Below are 7,951 nucleotides of genomic sequence, written 5' to 3' on the forward strand. Positions count from 1 at the left end.
GCCCGGGGTTTAGTTCCCAAAGAAAGCTGAAGTTTAGCTCCTTCACTCTCTCAGCATTGTTATGCTAACAGGGTCAGGGCTAAAGAAACATCCCATTAGCATGTGAAGAAGACCCCACATCTGAGAGGAGACCTTCCAGAAAGACAATCTCCCATTCCTCTCTCACTCTCTTTCACTTATTCATTCATTCCTTCTCATTCAGCTCTGATCCTTCACTCTCTTTTTTCCTGTCTTTCAGGCTTTTATTGTTGTGTGTTTCCAAAGATCCTCCATCTGTTTCCCTCTCAAAACGAGAAAGTGCATAATATCATTTCTTTTTGGAAGCTTCTTTAAATATAGGCTCTTAACGCTAAACAATATTTATTGTTAATCACATGGCAATTATCGTTACCGTGACTCACGCTGTTGTAGCAGCCCTAAATGTATCCTTCAGACTCGGGATGAATTCATCATGTATATGGCAACAGTGTGTGCCTTAACTGGTGACAGATGTGGAGACCTTCAAGTCTGTGTGTGTGTTTGAGCGTGCATGTGTGTAGATCATGATAAGTATGACCACACTGATTTCTGTCTTATAGTGAAACTCCATCCATCTTTAAGCGCACATCAGCCAGAGTAAATATATATGTTTAGATGCCATATTGAGCAGAGAACTGTTGGATTATAGACATATGGTTCTGCTGGAAAACAGAAAGCTATCCAGATCATAATGGGAAATATGAAACACATACTTCATAATGACAAAATACGCTGTTTAAAGGATTATCTATCAGGGTGTGTGAGTGCGAGTATTAGCTATACTTTGGAGACAAAACTGTCCTTGAAACAGGTAATTCTGACAAAATCTCTCTTTGGGGATGCCCTCATAGTTAAAAATAATAATAATAATAATAATTAATAGATATTTAGTCTAAAGAATCTTTTTGTTTTATATTATAATTAATAATGTTTTATATTGATATTTTACTTTTTATCTTTTTCTTTAGAATTAACCTGTAGCATTTACAGTTTAGGCAGTATTACAATAACACTGTGTCGAAAAGTACCCTCCACTGATATTGGCACCCTTGGTAAATATGAGCAAAGGCGGCTGTAAAAAAATATTATCCTTTTGATCTTTCATTAAAAAAATGCACAAAATTCTAACCTTTCATTGAAATAAAAGTGGGGGGAAACTCACTTTATGAAACAGATGTTTTTCTAGTTCATGTTGGCCACAATTATTGGAACCCAATATTGCAATGTCCTTTTCCCCAGCTCTGAGTCTTCTTCCATAATGCCTGATGAGTTTGGAGAACACCTGACAAGAGATCAGAGACCATTCCTCCATACAGAATCTCTCCAGATCCTGCAGATTCCCAGATCCATGTTGGCGCTTCTTCTCTTCAGTTCAGCCCACTCATTTTGGGTTCAGGTCTGGGGACTGGGATGGTCATGGCAGAAGCTTCATTTTGTGCTCATTTTTGTGTTGATTTTGATGTTTGTTTTGGATCATTGTCCTGATGGAAGATCCAACCATGGCCCATTATAAGATTTCTAGCAGAGGCAGTCAGGTTTTGATCTTTTATCTGTTGGTATTTGCATCTACGATGCCATGTATCTGAACAAGATGTCCAGGACCTCCAGCAAAAAAATAGGCCCCCAATATTAAAGATCCAGCAGTATATTTAACCGTGGGCATGGGGTACTTTTTATCCCTGTTTGCACCAAACCCATCTAGTGTGTTTGCTGCCAAAAAGCTCTTTTTTTTAGTTTAATCTGACCATAGAATCCAGTCCAGTCGTGTCTGTCAACTGAATTTGCTAAGAGTTTGTTTTTGGATGAGTGAGGAGAATTTTTCTTGAAACCCTCCCAAACAACTTGTAGTGATGTAGGTGCTGTTGTTTGATAAAAATGTTAAGGTTTTCTTACCCCAAGACTCAACTAATCTCTGCAATTCTCCAGCTGTGATCCTTGGAGAGTCTTTGGCCACTCAAACTTTCCTCCTCACTGTGCATTAGGACGATATAGACACACGTCCTCTTCCTGTCAGATTCTTAACATCTTTAGTTAATTAGAACTTCTTAATTATTGCCCTAATGGTGGAAATATGAATTTTCAATGCTATTTTCAAACAGCCACTTTCTATTTTGCGAAGCTCAACAATGTTTTGCTGCACATCAGAACTATATTCTTTGCTTTTACTCATTGTGATGAATGATTAAGGGAATTTGGCATTTGTGTTTCCTCATTTTTATACTGCTGTGGAACAGGAAGTCATGACTGGACAATTTCATGTTCCTAGTCACCTTGGTGTACCAAAAAAACCTAAATATGAATTAGAATATACTTCAGATATTTCTAGGGGTGCCGATAATTGTGGCCAACATGCATTAGAGAAAAACCTTTATCTTATAATGTGAGTTTCCTCCCACTTTCAATTGTTTTACTTCAATAAAAAGTTAGAATTTTGTAATTTTTTTGAATGAAAGATCAAAAGGATAAACAATGCAGATTTGTTTTCACAGCCGCTTTTGGTCATATTTATCAAGGGTGCCAATATGGAGGGCACTGTATCTTTCACATGTTAATCAGAGTTTTTAATACGCAAAATGCATTGGTTATATATTTTAGAAACGGTTTCTAGTTTTTGCGATTTATTGCGATGTCACGGCTGGAACAACAACATACAAAGTATGAATGATAATCTCAGTACTGATTGCATGCTTATTGTGAGTTTAAATGTCATTCTGCGTGACCTTTATAGCATGATGAAATCGACGATGGATGATTCAACTCAGATCTTAAAAATAAATAAAAAGGAAATGTTCAAACTGCAAAGTCATTAATAATTATGAATTTGATGATGTACTTTTCTATAGTGAGTGCAACAGTCAGGTTCCGGAAGTAAAAACACCATTAATTTTCTCCATAAGGAAATTGATTTTGAACTATAACTTATAAACCTTTAAAGGCAGACCTACTGTGAGCTATGAGGTTGTTAATCAATGATATTTACTTCTGCTGAAGCTGTCAGCTCTCATTATTTCAACTTGTTTTTAAAATAATTGTTTAACAGTTGGTCTGTGGTGAAAAACTACACTACCCATGATGCTGTACAGAAAATTAAACCAATCAGAGAGTCGAAACCATAGATATCATATAAAGTCTAGATGTCTCGTGCGCGCTGCTGGCCAATCGAGGTCGACGTCCGCACACGGCGGCCATCTTACCACAGTGTGCTCGCTCACTCGTAACATGGTGCATGTACTTTTAAATAACCATAACTTGCTCAATTTTCTACCGATTTTCAAACGTTTTGGTTTGTTATAAATGTCAGAGCTATAGCTATGACACTGTATATATATGAATAAATATAACATACATGTTCAAGCATTTGGAATTATAGCCACGTTAATAACGTTTGTAAGAAACCAAACCGTTTGTAAATCCGTCAAGATTTCAGCGAGATAAGAGGATTTGTGTGCGTGCTGATCACTCACCTTAATTCACAGCTTCCCTGTGTTAAGATGGCCGCCGGTGATGCCGGAAGTGACTCCGCCTTAAGACATCTAGCCTTTATATGATATCTATGGTCGAAACAAGCAAAGCTCACCAAAAGAGCGCTTAAGCTCCGCCCACTCCTGCTGTTCGCAATACTTCATGGGATTGTAGTTCTTTCCCTCACTAAAGCAGTTAAATATACAGTCTTAGTGCTTTTAAGATACTTTTTGGTTCAAATCAAAGTTTGTGATGTTATGATTAATAGTTAAATAGACAGATAAATAGATCCATTAAAAGTTAAAGTGTCAAGTTTCGTATGTCACCAAAATGAACCCATTCTGTAATCATGCCACTCTAGTTCCGCTACGGGTTTCCCCACTAATAAGAACATGAATCTGGAATGTGAACTTGCAAGTGTACTGATACAAACAGTGAAAAGTCTCAAATTTGAGGACTAAAACTAACTGTCATATGCTTGATAACAACTTGTTATTCATTGATCTGTTGCCTAAAATCAAAAGCACACCATGTTCTACTGATTGTGCTACAGGAATGTTCATTTAAAAAAGAAAAACAATGGCACTTCCTCATTTTGATCGCTAGGTAAACTTGTTAAGGTGTCAATAAGCAGGCTGATTATCACTATGAGTGTATGATAAACAGTAGTGAGTGAACACTGTGAGTGATGTGACACTCAGCCTGCTCTCATCTCAGAAACAGAAACTATTGCCAGCTGTACAAAGAGTCAGAACCGCTGCACAGGCCCATCTGCCAGAACACACACACACACACACACACACATTTGAAATCCTGGAAACTCCAGAGTCATGGTGCTTGGCGCCTGCGTATGTGAGTGATGCTTTCAGTAAACACTGAGACAGCTGGGCTTTTAGGGAGCAGCTAAATTGTTGATTACAACATGTACCTGTGACTAGCGCTGTGGTGTAGCTTAACATCACATAGGCTCGCTTAATAAGGAGTTGCATTGAGTAACCCACACATACTCACGGATGGGTAGGGCAGAGAGGATGACTAAGTCTCGCACCTGCTGGGCTGTCAGGGCATTTCACTAAAGACACTTACATAGGCAGAGAAAGGGAACGAGGGAGGAAGGGAGGGGGAGTAAAAGAGGATATTTCCAGTGAAGTCAGAAGGAGGATGTTGTGAAATCATGTTGCGTATGTGACTGCACAGCTGCAGAGTCGTGGAGAGGGGCGGACTGAGCATGTGCAATCACGAAGAGGCACATACACGGCTTACGCTGACATTTCGTCATCGGGGACATTATCACAGATGAAACGGATAATGTGTGAACATTATATGACCTGCCAACGTGAGGACTGGCAGTGGCAGAGGACACAGAGAACTTGCACATAAACACATGCACCTTTCGTTTCCTGTAACTATTAGGCTCTGATCCAGCACATTCCTCAGTTCTGGAAGGAAATGCCTCACAGCTTCGGTCTCTCTGATGGTTTGAACCAGAGAAACACCCTGCACATTGACTTCTTTTGTTCTTCCTGATATATTTATGAAGGGACTTGCAGGTGGTTAGGTCATATCTGTTAATACATAAAATGAATAAAATATCACTTAAAATCAACTGATGAAGCGGTAAAATGCACGAGGAGGCATGTTGCATCTCCACAAATGAATTCATTCATTTGTTTTACTTCAGGGCATATCAGCACATCAGACTAAATGCTTGATGTTTATATATATATATATATATATTCTAATTAATTTATATACCTATTTAATATAATAATATTTACTATCTTCAAAATGTATTTATTTATATAATATATATATATATATATATATATATGCAATAGCCTCTAAGTGCCATCTGAAATTTTCTTCTAGAATGATCTTTTTTTTATCAAGCTCGTATATTTAAGTTCAGTAGTTTCACTTAAATGTCAATTCATAGGTATTTTTCATTGCCATTTAAGTGAAATTACTGAACTTAAATATACGAGCTTGATAAAAAAAAATATCATTCTAGAAGAAAGTTTCAAATGGAACTTAGAGGCTTTTGCATCTGAACTCTTCATATATAAATTACAAAGATAAAAAATTTTTTTTTAAAATATTATTTAAAATATTTATTTTAATTACTCTAAAATCCACCAATTAAGGTGGATTAATTAAGTATTGAAAGTATAAACAGTATTCACATGATATTTCTAAAATAGACCTAATATACTGTATATTATAAATTATGACAATAAATAACTGTGAAATAAAAATATGATTTTATTAAATATCTAGATTCATTATTCTTTATATAAATAAATCTAAATGTATATTCACTTTATATTTTCCTAAATTGGTGAAACTTTCCTTGTCATAAACCACTAATGCAAACCAAGTAGTGCATGTTAATTTTGACCTGTGGGGTCTGTAACCACTGAAGCCGTTTATGGTGAAATGGCCTCCAAAAACCCAGTATAAGAGTGTATGAAGCCAAGCGTCCTTCCATACAGGCGCTGTGTGGTCCAGCTCCCCCTAGGAGATGTGCGCAGGAGCCCCAAGCTTTCTTTAACTGTCTATTTAGCTTTGCTGCCGATACTCTAAAAGCTATAGTGCAACACGTGCTGTATATTAAGATGAAAGCATGGTCTATTTTTGTAAGGTTAAGTATGTATATATATAGATAAGGTGTGTCATTTAGGTCTTCACATGTCTTTTTGAATGTGAATATATGTATGTGTGTGTGTGTGTGAGAATGTGTTTGGGGGGGGGGGGGGGGGTACGGCGGTCCCCTCCTGCCTGGTTGCCAAGCGAGCACCATATGGGCTGCCTGTTAGGGTGCAGCTGAGGTCTCTAGCCCGTTCCCAGAATTGAGATGGTAATGAGAGTGGCCCTCTTTAACTGGACACTGGACTCAAGCTGGAGCTGAGAGGAGACGCTGCCTTTCAGTGCCTCCAACAGGCTGCGGGACAGCCCAACTCCACAAGACGCAGCCCCTCCAACAGGGCCAAACCACCTGTTTGATTTTCTCATGAAGAGGTGGGGGGAACGGCAAGAAAGAATAAAGAGAGTGGGAGAAAGCAGAGGAATGTGCTCTGCTAATTCTGTTCATGAGTGTCTCCTTCTCTTCATTCAACTTTCTCCAGATACCCCCCTCAGCAGCACCGCTGACACACACATACTCACGAGAGTAATTTAGAGTCTATGCTCACAGATGAACGCGCACAGACGTGGACAGACACTAGAGGACGATGGTGTGAACATACCACACACACAATGTTCACCCGTTCTCCCTTTGTTACTGTAACCCCCCGAAACAATGCGAAGAAAGAAGAAGAATGTAAAAGAACTGGGGCACCTTCTGCTGCCTGTTTCACACAATTGGATCCCTGCAAGTCAGGCCTGATACATGTGTGTGTGACCAAGTGTATGGCGTTGCTCGGGCCTGGCTGTGGGAAAAGAGATAGCGTCACTTTATGTGTGTGTTTGTGCAGTGAACACATTCTTCTACCGTGAGAATACCCAGGGGAGATGGGATGCATCCTTTGCATCCAGATTGTAGCCTCCTTCAATCCCGCAGTCATTCCTATGGACTTGTTCACAGAAAAACTCTTGCTGAAGTGCTGATAACTTAACAAGATTTATTTTAAGATTATTTATTTATTTATTGGAGAAAGAAAGTAACATAAAAGGGGGCAAATAAATAAAAACAAACAAATAAACACTTGAGCCAAAAGAAAAAAGAAGGCTGTCAATTTAATTCAATGTGAAATTATATATATGATTATATAATGATATTACTATTATATAATAAAAAATAAAAAATACACATTTAAAATGTACAAGAAAAATATTTATAACAATTAATAAAAAAATAAAATTAAAAAAACAAGCTGCAACTGGAAACAAATTATTTTAGTTTCTTTCTTTTTTTTTTTTCTTTTTTTTTTTTCAGAACTGTTTTCTGTTTTCTTAACCGGTAGGCATGTGTGGCTCAAATGTCCACATACTTTTATCTTGTAGTATCTTGATCTTCCCATGCAACTGAATTACAGATTATTCTACTCTTGTGGGAACTGGCTGAATTTACATTCTACATTACAGTACCTACATAAAACAGGTGAGTGGTTGAAATTTAGCTCTATTATATTTAACAGCCCAGCCCTGCCATATGGCAGATGGGCAGCTGAAGTGATCCAGCTTTAGGCAGTCAGTGTACACTGGCTGATGAGCTTCACTTGTATTAAGGCTGCAGGCTGAACACCTGTGTGGAGGGTGTATGTGTGTGTGTGAGAAACACAGGGTGAGTTTGTGTATTTTAGGGTGTGGCTAACTGCCTCGGCTCTGTGGACAAACAGCCTCACAGCAGCACCTGATACATGTGAGTTTCTGGTTACCTCTTTCTGATGTGATTTCAAACCTGTTTACACTCTAATAAAGGAATGAAACCAATGAGTCAAAACCAAACAATTCCTGCCTGCAGACTCGTTTG

The sequence above is a fragment of the Abramis brama genome (assembly GCF_963993115.1).
Source record: "Abramis brama genome assembly, chromosome: 23".
Lineage (NCBI taxonomy): Eukaryota > Metazoa > Chordata > Actinopteri > Cypriniformes > Leuciscidae > Abramis > Abramis brama.